General features: G+C 38.8%; 1 non-coding gene across 1 annotated transcript; it reads right to left on the bottom strand.

Moving 5' to 3' along the window:
- Positions 1-4501: 4501 nt before the first annotated feature.
- On the bottom strand, positions 4502-4633 carry Gm24246. Its single transcript, XR_003952698.1, has one exon. It is a non-coding gene; the product is annotated as a small nucleolar RNA SNORA17 (small nucleolar RNA).
- Between the last annotated feature and the right edge of the window lie 10268 nt (positions 4634-14901).

Below are 14901 nucleotides of genomic sequence, written 5' to 3'. Positions count from 1 at the left end.
GAAATGTAAATGAAGAAAATACCTAATTAAAAAAATTACCCTGGGGGGAAAAAGAATTGTGGGGAGGGGGATAATGGGACAGGCCAGGGAGTGAGATATTAAGTAAATTGAAAAAAAAAAAAAAAAGAAAACAATAGGGTACTGAGTGGGAGAAGCAATGGGGATGGTAATGGGGAGGAGGTATGAGGCGTAGGGAGAACAGGGGAAAGAGAATGTAAATCTGTAGTGGGCCTGAGGAATGAATCTCTAGGACTTGCCAGAGACTTGAGAGGGATGAGCCCCCTCCCCCTTTTGGTTTTGTTTTGTTTTGTTTGTTTGGGTTTTGAGACAGGGTTTCTCTGTGTAGCCTTGGCTGTCCTGGAACTCACTTTGTAAAACAGGCTGGCCTCAAACTCAGAAATCTGCCTGCCTCTGCCTCACAAGTGCTGGGATTGAAGGCGTGTGCTACCATGCCCAGCCCCAGGGAATCTTAAGGGGTGACTTTACCTGAGACATTTTAGCAGTGTGGGATATAAAGCCCAAAGAGGTCACCTCCTATAGCCAGGCAGCACTCCTAGTGGACAGACAAGGAAAGTAACCCAACCACAAATCCTTTAACCCAAGATGTGCTAAGGCAAAGATGGAACAGAGATGGGTGGAAGGAACAACCAATGAATGGTCTGAATTAAGACTCATTCTTATGGGCAAGAACCAATTCCTGACAATTTTAACAATATTTTGCCATGCTTTCAGATAGCATACTAGAGTAACTGCATTCTGAGATGCTTTACCTGGTAGCAGATGGAAGCAGATACAGAGACCCACAGGCAAATAGTAGGTGGAGTTTGAGGAGTCTTGTGGAAGAGTTGGGGAAAGAATTGAGGAACTCAAAGAAGATAGGGGCTTCACAGAAAAACCATAGTTTCAACTAACACAAACCCTTGGGAACTCCCAGAGACTGAACCAACAACCAAAGAACTAGCATGGACTGGACCTAGGCCCCTGGAACATATATAGTAGATGTGAAGTTAGGTATTTTTGTAGGCCCTCTAACAACAGTGGGGGCTGTCACTGAATCTATTGCCTGACTATTGACTCCATTCTCCGAACTGGACTTTCTTTTCTAGCTTCAGTGTGAGATGATGAGCCTAGTGCTACAGAGACTTCATGTGCCATGGTTGGGTGATACTCCAGGGCAGGGGCTCCCACTGCTTAAAGGAAAAGGGAAGGAGGGAATAGGGCCCAAGAGCCATGGGGGGATTGTCTGGGGGAGAAGAAATGTAGATACTGAGATGTAAAGTGAATACATAAATGAATAAATGTAAACAAACCACTTCCTTTTAGTTTTGTAAGCAATTTTCCTTTTGGAGAACTGCAAGAAAATTGGGAAATATTCAAATCCTAAAAAAGCTAGATGTAACATTTGCTGTGCAGTTTCTGTGTGCTGAGACAGTTCCGGGCTTAACTGAAGTTCTGACTAGAACAGTACATAAAACTGGATGAACTGGAATCATCTGATTTCAGTGTCTTTTTGAAGGTGCTCTAGATGTGGATTTTGACTAAACAGCTATTAAGGGAGTTTAAAGAAGGATCATGCAGGATGCCAGAATAAACATGCCTCGGCACCTCAGCATCCCCAACATTGCCAGGGATACTTCTCTGGTTGTTTTTCTCTGTGAACATAGAAGGCTTCAAAGGTCTTATAAATTTCTACATTAGAATGTAGAACATAAGAACATAAGAATGTGCAATTTCCACAATTCTGTTAAAGATGATTCTCTGCTCTCTGTTCTAGCAAGTAAGACATCTGTCTTTCTTTATGTTAGTTTGGATTGTATAACCAAACTGTAATATAGATTTTTTATCCATAATAAATGGAAAGATGGCATAAAAATGTCCTTAGGATTTTGCAGCCATGCATAGATTTATCAGCCATACATAGCTGAGGTTCTGGCTGGAGACATTTTTATATGACATTCAGTCTCAGAGCTGTTTCCACTTGGAGGGACCAGCAAACTATGTTCCCTGTACTGTTTGGTCTTCTTGATTATTTTCTTGCTGTTCTCAGTCAAGATCTTCATGGGGTCTTCCCTAGTCATGAAACTGGAATAAATTCATAGCTTTTCTTTTCCAGTGGAAATATATATATATATATATATATATATATATATATATATATATATATATATATATAAGCTCTCCCCTATAGTAACACAGTTTCTCCCCTCCATTCAGAAGTTAATTTATCCCTATTATACACAGGCTGATCTAGCTTAGCAGTTTCTTTCCATAATACAATGACTTTCAGCAGCTTTTTTTGTTGTTGTTCAATAGCACTCAAGAAATTTAAAATCAATAACGTATTTTATAATCTATTTCTGATCTCTGATAGATTTTATAATCTATCTCTTTGTTACCCCTTTCAGTTCTACAAGTGTTTCCTTTAGTGTCCTGTTAGATTTCTCCATAATTGCTTGTCCTGTAAGAGTGTAAGATGTATCTGTAACATTCTCTATGCCATAATGTCAAAAAAACCTGTTATATTCTAACGGTTACACATGTTGAAGACTGTCCAGCCCCAGTCTGTAAGGCACTTCCAAGATACCCCTTATCTCTAACCAAATGTGCAATCTCAACATCATTCCTTTCAGAACTTAAGTCAGAAACTCTACAGAATTCTGACTATATATATATTTTTTTCTACAAATTCTACAAAATGAAGCATAAAATTTATGGTATGATATTGCTCTAAGGTAGCATCATTAAGTAGATTCTGCATTCTTAATTCAGAATATTGTATCGCTATGGGCTTTCATTTTAATTCTTCAAGTCTTTGTGATTTTTTTTTAAATCTAGAACACCATTTCTGTTTTTGCTATAGGTTCCAGATTCTCTAATCTCTGCTCCATAGCCTCTAACCTACATTCTAATCTAATCTAATTTTTCAGCCTCTTCTATCTCCAAGTCTTCCTTATTGTCACCTCTCCCAAACAGAATATAAAAAACTGTAATCATTATTGAAAAAAAAATCATTTGTATGCCGACAAACAAAACAAAATTATATGGAATCTAGAGGAATTGTATTATTGTGTTTCTCTCCATTTTAAATATTATATTTTACTTTTAATCTCTAAGTCTTTTCTTAAGGGCTTCACTTTCTTACTTTTAAACTAAATATTTCATCTTATGATTTATATGCCCAGAATGCTTTCTCTTTTATTGTTTTTTTTTTTTTTTAACTCAATACGTTAGGTGCACAGATGCCAGGATTCTCAGCTTTCATGCTGTTTTAATGTGACCCCAACTATTTAGCTAACTCAAGGAGTGGGCTGCTGACCTCACCGCAAATATTCTGCTCGTAGTGGAAGAGGAGGATGGGGCCAGAAGATCTAGGCCTATGTGCCTCATCAGAGGTAACAGTGCTTTGGGGAAAACCTGAGAGAAGCTGCCTTGAAGTTCTGGCACCTGCCATCTGAGTTAGCTCTCCTGGCACAGTTACTAAAGCTGCTCTGGCTCTAGTGTGGGCCACAGTGAGCATCGGAGACCCTGCTGGCCAGCAAGCTTTGGGGCTGTTGTTCTACTGCTGTTCTGGGAAGCTTTTCACTTTGGGGCACACCTGAGGCTCCGGTCTGCTTTCACTCTCTTTTAAAGAGACCAGGCCTCCTGCCCAGTCAGCAGATTGTCGAAGACTACAACACTTCCTCCATTCGAGCTGCTATTTACTGGTCTCTGCTAAAGTGCTCAGCTCAATGTTGCTATCCTTGCTTTCTGATCTGATTCCTATCTCCAGAAATTTTAGCTAAAGCCTAAATCCTAATCTTGGATTACGTGGCAGATGGTGGATGCCATTATTTTATGGCTTGTTTACTGTAATCTGTGCTCCTGCTCCCAGAAACAATGACTTTGAGTCTTTAGTATAACAAACACCTTGTTCATGAGCTTTGGCTCATTCTCTGACTAGCTCATTACTCAATATCTCATTTACTCTATCCTAACTTCTGCCATGTGGCTGGTTACCTGGTCCTCAGTTTCATACAATTCCTCTTCTTCTGTGTCTGGGGAGAATCTTCCCACACCTTACTCAATCCCCCAAATCCTCCCTCTATACCAGAACATCCACTGCCCTATTTCCTGCCTAAGCTCCTGGGCCAACAGCATATTATAAACAGGTGAACGCTTTGACACAATGTAAAATAACACTATGCCAACATCTTCAAGTCTCCAGTTCTGCCTCCCTTCATTGTGCTCACATCCTTCTGTGTGTTTCTTCCTCTGCCATTTTGCTACCTTTTACTTTCTCATTTTAGTGGTCCCATAGTCTCTAAATGTCTGGAGTCATTTCAAGACTGGTCACCAGAGTATTATATACCCTTCTCACTCCTTATGACACCAGGTAGGGGTCATTGAGGGCATAGTCTCCTCCTCCAGGCCTACCTTGTGGTAATCTCATTCTAGTTCCCTGTATGGGCTCTCTGATTCCAAACTAGAGGTCATCTCAAGCTCTTTTTTTTTTTTTTCAGGGAATGTTAAGCTACTAATGATTCAGATGTTCATAGGTCAGAACATTCAGTTTAGACATCGTCTTTCTTCTCTCTGCCATTTACTGATGTACATGTTACACAAAGACCGTATCTGAAACACCTCTTTGGGCAGGCTGCATATTTATGATTGGGTGGGCACATAGCCATACATAGTATAATTCTACTGATCTTCCTGCCCAACTCATCTGTCTCCTGTCACAGGTATGCTTAGAGATGAAGTTTCATATATATATATATATATATATATATATACACACACACACACACAACAACAACAACAACATTCTTTAACTGGTACTAAGGCTAGAAAGAATCCCTCAGTTGAGATACATGGGGAGCACTCATTTACCACAAACTAAGGCTACCACAAACTGGCTTCTGGACACTCTTACCTTTTTGGTTTTTTTTTTTTGGTTTTTTTTTTTTTGGTTTTTTTTTTTTCGAGACAAGGTTTCTCTGTGTAGCCTTGGCTTTCTTGGAACTCACTCTGTAGACCAGGCTGGCCTCAAACTCATAAATCCATCTGCCTGAGCCTCCCCAGTGCTGGCATGCACCACCAATGCCCAGCTACACTCTTACTTTTAAGTAGCAAATTTCCTCAGAGCTTCTCATTTCTCCACTAGAGAAATGTGTTCAATTTCCCCGCTAGAAAGTTCTGAGGCTTTGCTCACCCTCTCAGGCAGAGGTCTGAGAGGGGTGAGTGCAGGCGGTCATCTTTAATCACAGTTTCATGAATTCTGAAAAAAAAAATCAAAATGCATAATACCTGGACAGATGGCCCTGTGTCACTGGGGTGTGACACTGGCAGTGTTTGGCTGGTAGTGAGCAAATGCTCTCCCACTTCAGGAAAAACAAACCCAGTGGCTCAGCTTTGTTTATCAGCAGGGGGTGGTGGGGAGAGGTAGGTGACAAGTTTATTTTCTTGACATCTTCCATCTGGGTCTTGGGTAATATACCCTGCTATCTCAAGTTTATAATATTTGCCTTTAACATATGTACTTCATGTCACAGGGATCATTTTATGGCCCCAAGGCCAGAGCCTAGCACACTTCCTCTGAGTTAATATCACATATCTGGGTGGAATTAGATGATTTACATCCCAGATGAGTCTTATCCTTATTCCATTTGATCTCCAATTCAAATCAAACCCCAATCTATCCAGTTGGTGCCAAGTGTTAAAGAGAAATGCCAGGTACTTGGCTAGCTGTCACTCTCAATACTTGGCCTTATGTTAATCAAGAGTGTTGGTTGAAAGCTCGGTTTTACTTAACATCTCCTGTGCAGTTTCAGCTTCTTTACAAGCTCCCATACTTCCTTTGAAGAAAATGCCGTTTTCAAGATTCAAGAGCAATTATTCGTGAATGACTCACTATAAACATTACAGCTAGGTACACTTCCCTTCTAATCAAGAATATACATTGTAAATATTCCTAAGTAAATATGCGAGGCACTCACATGCAAAATCTAAGCTTCATTATTTCTGATTATACTTTTCTTTGCTTTTTGAGTCACTCTCCATGCTTTTAAACTCCAGCTGTGTTCCCACACATCCTCCTTTCATACATACAAAAAGATGAATGGTGAATAGTCCACAAGCATTCTGTTTGCCACACAGTAGGTTTGCAGTCCTTTTGGGCTTCACTGATTTGGTGCTTCACTGTACAAGCTGAGTTTGAGAAAAGACTTCTTTGCTAGAGGATGGGGGTAGACTCTTCAGGTGAATATTATGTGTTTCCATCCCATTTCTGCATCTGGATACTTGATGTCCAAATTGTAAAATGCTTTAGAGCCTTTGAGAACTTTCTGCTGATTTTAGAACCATTAGGAAAGAAAACAACTGACTGAAGGGATCATACTGGAGCTGGACATGTTTACTGTCCAAGATATACTTCCCAGCTCTCTTCACAAAATAAAACTACCACGAGAGGCTGATCTAGCCCACTGCCATCTCTACCCTAATTTGATGGGCCATTCTCTATATACTTTGAGCCGAAACATACACACACACACACACACACACACACACACACACACACTCCACACACTCCATTAATATGCTACTGTTGGGCATTTTCTTACATAGAGGAGAAGAACAACTAAAAGGGGAAGCTTGAAAGAATAGCAGGTACCAGTGGTCAAAAGCAGTATGAGCTGATGGCTTCCAAGAAGCAGGCAGTCTTATGTTTTAAAAAGAGCAGCAGGACAGAGTTCAGGTTTGACTTCAGTCCCTGTAACAGTGACATAAATAATGTGGGGTGGGGGGAGCTGTTGAGATGGCTGAGGATGTCTGAGCCATGGCCTTTTATTACAGGCCTCAAGTCTCTGAAATGTCTGGGTTTATGAAAAGTGATGTAGCTCTGGGAACTGATAATGATTGATGGAGGGGGATGAGGGGGAAGAGATCTATCATCTCCAGAAATCAGAATTGTTCTTCAATAAGAGCTACATTCTCTCTGCAGAAGGGAGATTGTGGGATGTGGTATGAGGAGGTCTTGCCTCTTTATGTGGTAGAAAGGAGGGCACTTCAGAAATGGAAAAGTCTATCAGCAGGTCAGTTCTCCTGTGGTCTGGAAGAGTTTCTAGATGCTAGCAATTTTTGTATGTGAATCTTCTCATTACAATTTTCCACAAAAGTCATCAGTCAGGTCCATTTATTTGCCAGTGTTCCTAAGTCCAACTGAAGCTTTAGGTAATTAGCTCTTCAGAAACTAGCTAATGTCTTTTCTTGTTGCTTTGAATCAACACACAAGATACCAGAGCATGACCTAGTGTGATATGACCTCTTACAGTTACATCCCCATTTTATATAAAATTGGCTCACCCCCTCTTGATATTTTCTTCCAAATGGAAACCTAATTATGATTATAAGTTCATATATTTTATACATTTGTGGGTTAAAAAATACTTGAAAAACTCAGATTCAATATGTAAAGAGATAAAAGGACAAAAATATGTTTCAAATTGCATTCCAAATATGAATGAATGATTATTATAAACCTGAAGATTATAAACTTCACATGAAACAGTCCTTGTGTCAGTACATCTGATGAATGAGCAGAAGGCATGTGTATACAAGCACTGGATCGGAGTTACTCAGAACTTCAAAGTCATCTTTCCAAGCTGTTAGAGCTGCAGGGTGCTTCATTCCCAAATCACTTTGGGATCTAGTCCACACAGAATACAAAAATAGACACGTAGGTTTAACAGAGTTGCCAAATTTTATGCTATGCTCCAAATCCAGGCAGGAACCTATGTTTGTAAATGAAAGCAGGAACAATAGACAGCTTACTGTTTTCTGTATTGTCTATGGCTGCATCTAGGTCACAGTGCAGAACCTGAGCAGTGGTAACACACTTTGCCAGTTCCACACAATTTGACATTTGGCCTTTAAGTGACAAGAGTTATTTGATCCCATGTTCATGTTAGAGGATATGAACATTATAATGCGTCATGTATGAATGTTTTAAGCACTAAGGAAAATAAACTCAAATATCTAGCAAAAGTGCTATCAATGTTTTATATTTGTAATATATTCACCAAGAAATCATCTTAATTAAGGAAAATCTAACACCATTCTTGAAGAAGAGAGAATGTGCCTCCACAATCTTGAATGTGTCACTTGACATAAAATAAAACTCCACATTAAAAGAGGGAGGGAGGTGACAGGGAATTATTTTAGAGGCACAAGAAACTTCTGAACTAAAGACATTTTGTCTTCAGAGTGAAGAACGTTTTATTCATGTGGGAGGGAACATAGATGTTACACACAAAGAAAAGTGGAAAGAAAAAGTAACACTAAGCATTCTAGATAGCACTGGGACTATGGCCTTTTCATGGCTATTTTGATTATCAGATCAAAATATTAGGTCAAAATTTTCATAACCACCCAGTCACTACCTAAATCCCTTTCTGTAGTGACGATAGCAAACGCTGGGCAATAACGAACTGCAAGAGTGATCCCAGAGAGTGGAGGTACTGTGTATTGAAGAACAGACTGCTGAGCTGATCCACACAAGTGAATGTCAGCTGGAGATGGCAGTATCATTTCCCCCATTAGTACCACACTCACGTGCCTATAAACTCAAGAGCTTTTTGTCCTGTCCTCGTCCTTTTCCTCCTTTTTCTTTTCACCTTCTTCCATAAGCTTTTTGCCCCACAGCCCCTTCCCCTGCACATGTCAGGCTTGTCACTTTTCTAATTCTGAGCATCCCAAGAAAGAAATCGGAATATCATATTTTTATAATCAAAATTCAAAACTCAGTCTGTGCTCATTGAACTGATGAGGCTTCTCCATTCTGAAGAACAAGATAGAAAGATACCTGCTTTGCAAACAGAAGAGAGAAGACTACTACACGTGGCTGTGCCTGCCAGAGGTCAGTATCTCCATCCACAGTGTGGAATTCGCAGATCTGATAGCCCTCTGCTACTATATCCACATTTGTAGACAAACAAAACCTTTAATTTTTGGTCAAGCTACATCTATATGATTACAGGTTTACTTTCAACAAAATTATTTTTTAACCGTCAATATGGTATGAATAGATAAAAGAAGGCAGCAGCTAAGCAAAGGATAAAATTTGGTGAAGGAAATATTTATTATGAATGTTTTAAAAAGCTTTGATAATTCAGATTTCTTATAGGAATGTTTTTTTCCCTATCCTCACTTCACATACATATTATGACTTAGACTTGAACTCTGAAGTTTATAACCTATGTCAGGGACAGACTGGGACACTCTGTGGAGTTCATCTAGAACTCTCATGTTATTTTTATAGGCTTACTAGCCCTCAATCCAGTTCACAGACAGGGAAACACAGGTTTATAATGAATTTAAATGTTTCATATAAGAAATTACAAGTGGCCAAGAGAAGGTTTGTAAAAAAAGAAAATCTAATCTAAAAATCCAGATACAAATCTTGTTTTATACTCACACTAACTAAATCACAGATGTAGACACTCAATAAATACATTTCAATATGTATATCATTAACAAATGTACTTTAATAAATGAATGAATATTTCTCAGAGCTGATCTTATGACCTTAAAATTCTTGGTATTATAGAAAGTATTGGAATTGGTGTTGTTTAGGGGTTCTGTTGTTGTTGTTTGTTGTTAATTTTGTTGCTGCTGTAATTTTGTTTCTTTGTTTTGTTTTATTTTTTTCCTGTTGTTGCTAACTTACATTTCTACTTTTAGCACACTATAAAATTCTAGCTTATCATTGTCTAGTATATTTCTTCTCTTTTCTGTGTTGTATGGTTCATGGAAAAATATTACTACTCACACCACTGCTTGAATAAATATCTAAAGTCCACTCTTGCTTCACTTCCAGCCATCAGGTATGTCAATGTTTTATAAATCCCCATGCAGTTTCACACACACAGCACAGATAACTACTATAGTTGAGTCACCCTGTGCCTTATCTAAATTTTGCAAACAGATTCCCAACAGATGGAATAACTCATACCCTGTCTACCCACTGCAATGCAGCTTTCCTTCTATGCATCATCTTGACTGCTTCTTAATACTGCATAAAATAATGAAAGACCTTTTTGTTACCCCCAGGACAGCACTTTAGCTGCTTAGCCTGATCTGTGAGGACCTTTAACATTGAGTGTGCTGATAGATCAAGCTGCTGTGGTTTTCAGTCCTCTGCCTTTGACTGTTGCTCTGACAGGATGTCCTTTCACCATGATGCTCTAACTCCTAAGTGGCAAGACAGAGCTCCATAGAATTCTTCCCATGACTCTATCAGAGGACATAATCTCAACTATTTGTTGAATTCCCAAATCCATCCTGATTAATTCCTATCACATTCTGTTAATTGTCTCTGTACCCTGAAAGTAGAATCAGTCTGGGCACATCAGTCATGACTTCATTACTTTTCTGTCACTAGAGAATTCAGCATGCCTGACACAATTTGATGCTCAATAAACTGCTTCAAGTAGCATGAAAAATGAAGAGGATGAAAGAAATTAAGAAAAGAAGTAAAGAAGAAAAGTCCAACATGTAATGAAGTAAAATGCATGCCCTCTTGCCAAAGAGAGACAGACAGTGAGCGAGTGAGACAGAGAGAGAAAGAGAGAGAGAGAGAGAGAGAGAGAGAGAGAGAGAGAGAGAGGAGAGAGAGAGAGAGAGAGAGAGAGAGAGAGAAACAATGGTGTAACCAGGATTTAGGAACAATGGTGCAATAGTGTAGGTTTTCAAGAATTAGTGATGTGACCAGAAGCAGGTGTCATTGTATGAAGGAAATGAATTTTTAGAGGCAATAAGTTATAGTGGGTTTTTTTTAATATACAAAACTGTAAACCCATTGCCTCCTGCTGTAAATCTGACTTTCCAAGGAATAAATACATCCTGTATGCTGTGTTTTTCATAAACTAATATCCTAGTCTTTGAAAGAACAAAAAGAAAAAAAAAAGATCTAGTCTTCACTTCCTAATTTTCATACTTTTCAAAAACAGAATTATTTAAATATATTAATTTTACCACCCCAAAATGACCTGAATGTGTATATATATATATATATATGTATATATATATATATATATATATATATATATATATGTATATATATATATATATATATATATATATATATATATATATATCTTGCTGGGTTTTGCCTTCATGACAAATCGACACTGACAAACACACGCCACATTACCATCCTTGATTGCTCTGATGGAACTCATTTTCATCTTGTGTTTCTCTAATTACATGAAAATTGCATACTTTTTATGCATGACACATTTTGCACAGCTTTAGCAAAAGGTTGTGAAAGAGGAAAAAACATTGATCAGTTTTCCCCTTTCACTGCAGCTGTTGATCACCCTCACAGCTATCCCTCATGTACTTTATGAGCCCACTCCTCTCTGTGGTTGTAACCAAGTGTAAACAGAGGGGTACCACACACAAAAGAGATGGTAGGGGCTTTGGTGGTTTCCTGTGCCCTTTGTAGATAAGACTAAAGATGCTCTAAGGTTTCCGTGTTTAGGCTTGTTTTCTCTTTACTCTTTGCTCTTCTTTCTGTACAGATTTAAAGTTTTTCATTGTAGAAGGAGTGACAGGATTCCTCATATTTCTCTTTCAAACTATACCACTTCACATGTATGGAAATATGTAAAAATGTAAAACAGCTTCTTATTCTTTTTTGCCTATAACTATATAGGACACATACCCCCCCAGAACTCATGTCTCTAGCTGCATATGTATCAGAAGATGGCCTAGTCGGCCATCATTGGAAAGAGAGGTCCATTGGTCTTGCAAACTTTATATGCCTCAATACAGGTGAATGCCAGGGCCAAGAAGTGGGAGTGGGTGGGTAGCGGAGTGGGGGGGAGGGTATGGGGGACTTTTGGGATAGCATTGGAAATGTAAATGAAGAAAATACCTAATTAAAAAAATGTAAAAAAAAACACTATTTCAAATATATATATATATATATATATATATGTATGTATGTATGTATGACAAGTCATACTTAGGATGCTGAATGATGCTTTAAGACATGGCTTGCCTGCACTGATATGATTCTTGTTGTTGTTATTGTTGTTGTAAATCTTAAATTTGGCTACTGGGCCCTTGCTTCCAGTCCCAGATTTTTCCAGCAAGTTTGGATTCTCTTTGGTGAACACCTGGGTCAACCATTCTCTTGCTACCTAACCTTAAGAACACAACACAAATACCCCAGGAACACAGCCTAGAGTAGGGAGTTACAGGCAATCACTGCAGTGTTTCTTTTTGCCATTCCTTATTTCTGTTCTTTCAGAGAAAGGAGACATTGGCATTCACGGGAAGCTCGGCACCATTGTATTTAACTCAAAAGGGATTGTAGGAGGCACATCTCATTCCTTGGAAATAATGACAAATTATGCAATTTTTGTTTTACTCAACTAGATTGAAAATGCCTGGGGAATAGCCAAGCTGCCGGGCAGAGGAAGGTATTTGATGTTCCTAGCTTTGGAGTGGATGGAGCCGCACTGCTTTTTAAAAACAGGTGTAGGCTCCTAAAGCTGAGCTGATTTCCCTTCTTTTGGACAGGCTCAGCACCTGAACAAAGTCAGGAGAACAAAGCTTCCATCTGTACGGAAGGGAGTGCTGGGTGCCTGAGAAGCAGGGAGAACAAGGGTCTGCTTCTCTTTGAAGAACTGGCATTCCTGCTAATCACCTGGTAAAGACTTAATCTAAAAATGAACTGGGGGGGGGAGGGGGGAGGAATCTCAAGTATGTTTGACTTTCATATCAAATTTGCTTAACTTTCATCAGGTTTATTAAAATCAACAATCTCATAAGTTTTAATTATCAATCCTGCAATCTGGGGATATAAAATATGACCTTTAGTGCTCCCTTTATTGTATCTGGCATGCTCTCATCTCATTGCCTTGACCACTGAGTGATCAGGTCTGGGATACATTTTGTAGTGTGTGAAACACAGACAACTATTGTGGGGTAAACAAAAGGTCCATTTACAGGTTTAGAATGCTTAACTATATAATAAGGTCACTGTGAATGGTAGAAAAAAGTCTAATCCTAGAAAATATGATGTTTTTCACCACATTTATATCTGTATTCCCTAAAGGAATTTACTTATATAAATTTATAAAGTCATGTTCTTAAAGACAAAAGTTTGATGCATGTTGACAATAGAATATGACAGAATTGTGCAGATTTCCATGCTTTTAAATAATATAGATTTAAAATTGAATATGTATGATACATAGATACAAAAATATAAGGAGTCAAATATTTCATCATCTTCTAACATTAGATGACATACAATAAATGTAATAGAATATATACTATTTGTCAGTATTCAAAAAAGAATATATACTACTTGTGAGAAATAAAATCATGTTCAACATGCTTGAATATCAGAGCAAATCAATGGAGGGAGATGATTTGCATCAAATTGTTGCTCTTTCAAAGGAGAACCTCCTTGGCTAACATTTATAAAATTTTGTGTTCATTTCCTAACAATGACAACAATAGCAATTATACAGTGAAGAGACGGGAGAGGGAAAGAAAGGGAGGGAAGAGGGAGAGAGAGACTTGTATAGAGTTTTAACTTGGGGTGGTCAGGGTGCTTGGCACTAAGGAGTTATATACAAATTGCTTGTAATAGTAACCTAGTAGACGTACAAATCACCAAATCACACATATTTTGAAAGAATCTCACTAAACACCCTGCCAACTGACTGACATATCTCCTTGAGGGGGCACAATTACATTTAGCTTATTGTCTCAAGATCTGCATTCCAAAATACCCCTCATTTCTCCTTTGGAAGGTGTTTCCAGTAGGGGAACTAGCAACACACATCACCTTTGTTCATGTGACTTTAGCCAGTCTGTGTGCAAGTTCTACCAAGACTGCTTACCTCTTGAAAGTACATAGCCCATCCAAATGGTAACATTGGAGCACATTGCTTGTGTACAGCTTCTTGGCAGGTTTGGGAACAGGAGAACACCTCACATCCCAGTGTGTGTCAGATCCCTTCTACTAAGCCACTGTTCACCAAACTACAGTCTCATGCAAAAAGGAACTTGTTTAGATCTGTAGGCACACAGGACCGTGCACAGAGTTTATCAAAATGGGGGCTGGGAAGCAGAAAGATGGGCGCAAGTGAACACAAGAGCCCATTTAGGGAGTTATTTATTATTCCAGTTTCTAGTTTCTGCTTCTAGCATCTGTAATAAATAAACATGCTCCAGGAGAAGCACGGCTTAACAAGGAGTAGATGAGATTGAATGTGGTGACTCCATCCCTGTACAAGAGGCACTGGCCCATTAAATGAATGCACACAGCCACTTCTTAATGCTCTGACTAAGTAATCAATTTCTGAAAATACCAAATATTTTAAAAAACAGCCCTGTCTGACCTTACTCTCTAGCCACGCTGGATAAGCCCTTGCTGATTTGTCTACCTTGTTTTTAATCAATCAGATTTGACATTTGGGTTTTTGTTGCTTTCCTTGACTACCCTGTGTTATTCTCTTACCTTAGTGACATTAACTGGTAGACGTCTGAATGTTAGGGGCCCACAACGAAGCTTAATATTTCTATGTTCAGGCTCCTTTTGCAATAGCAACAAAGAATTCTGAATGCCCCACTGAGAGGCTCTAGCACTCTGATGCTTGCGGTACTATGCCGTTTTTATCCAGATAAAAACATCTTGAAGACCCATAAGAGAGAGTGTAAGTAGAGAAGCTACGCTGTGGTGCTCCATTAGGCCCTTTCTACGGGATCCACCTTTACCCGGCACCTCGGGAGCATCCCAGTGGTTTTTCAGTAACCATCAATGTGTTTCTTGAGGTAAAGTATTTCTCCTGAATTTTCATCTCCTCATCTGTCAAAGCCATTTCTCTCGTTATCTAAAGCTTA

Source organism: Mus musculus, chromosome 18 (assembly GCF_000001635.26).
Source record: "Mus musculus strain C57BL/6J chromosome 18, GRCm38.p6 C57BL/6J".
Lineage (NCBI taxonomy): Eukaryota > Metazoa > Chordata > Mammalia > Rodentia > Muridae > Mus > Mus musculus.
This window is presented reverse-complemented; position numbering and strand designations above follow the sequence as displayed.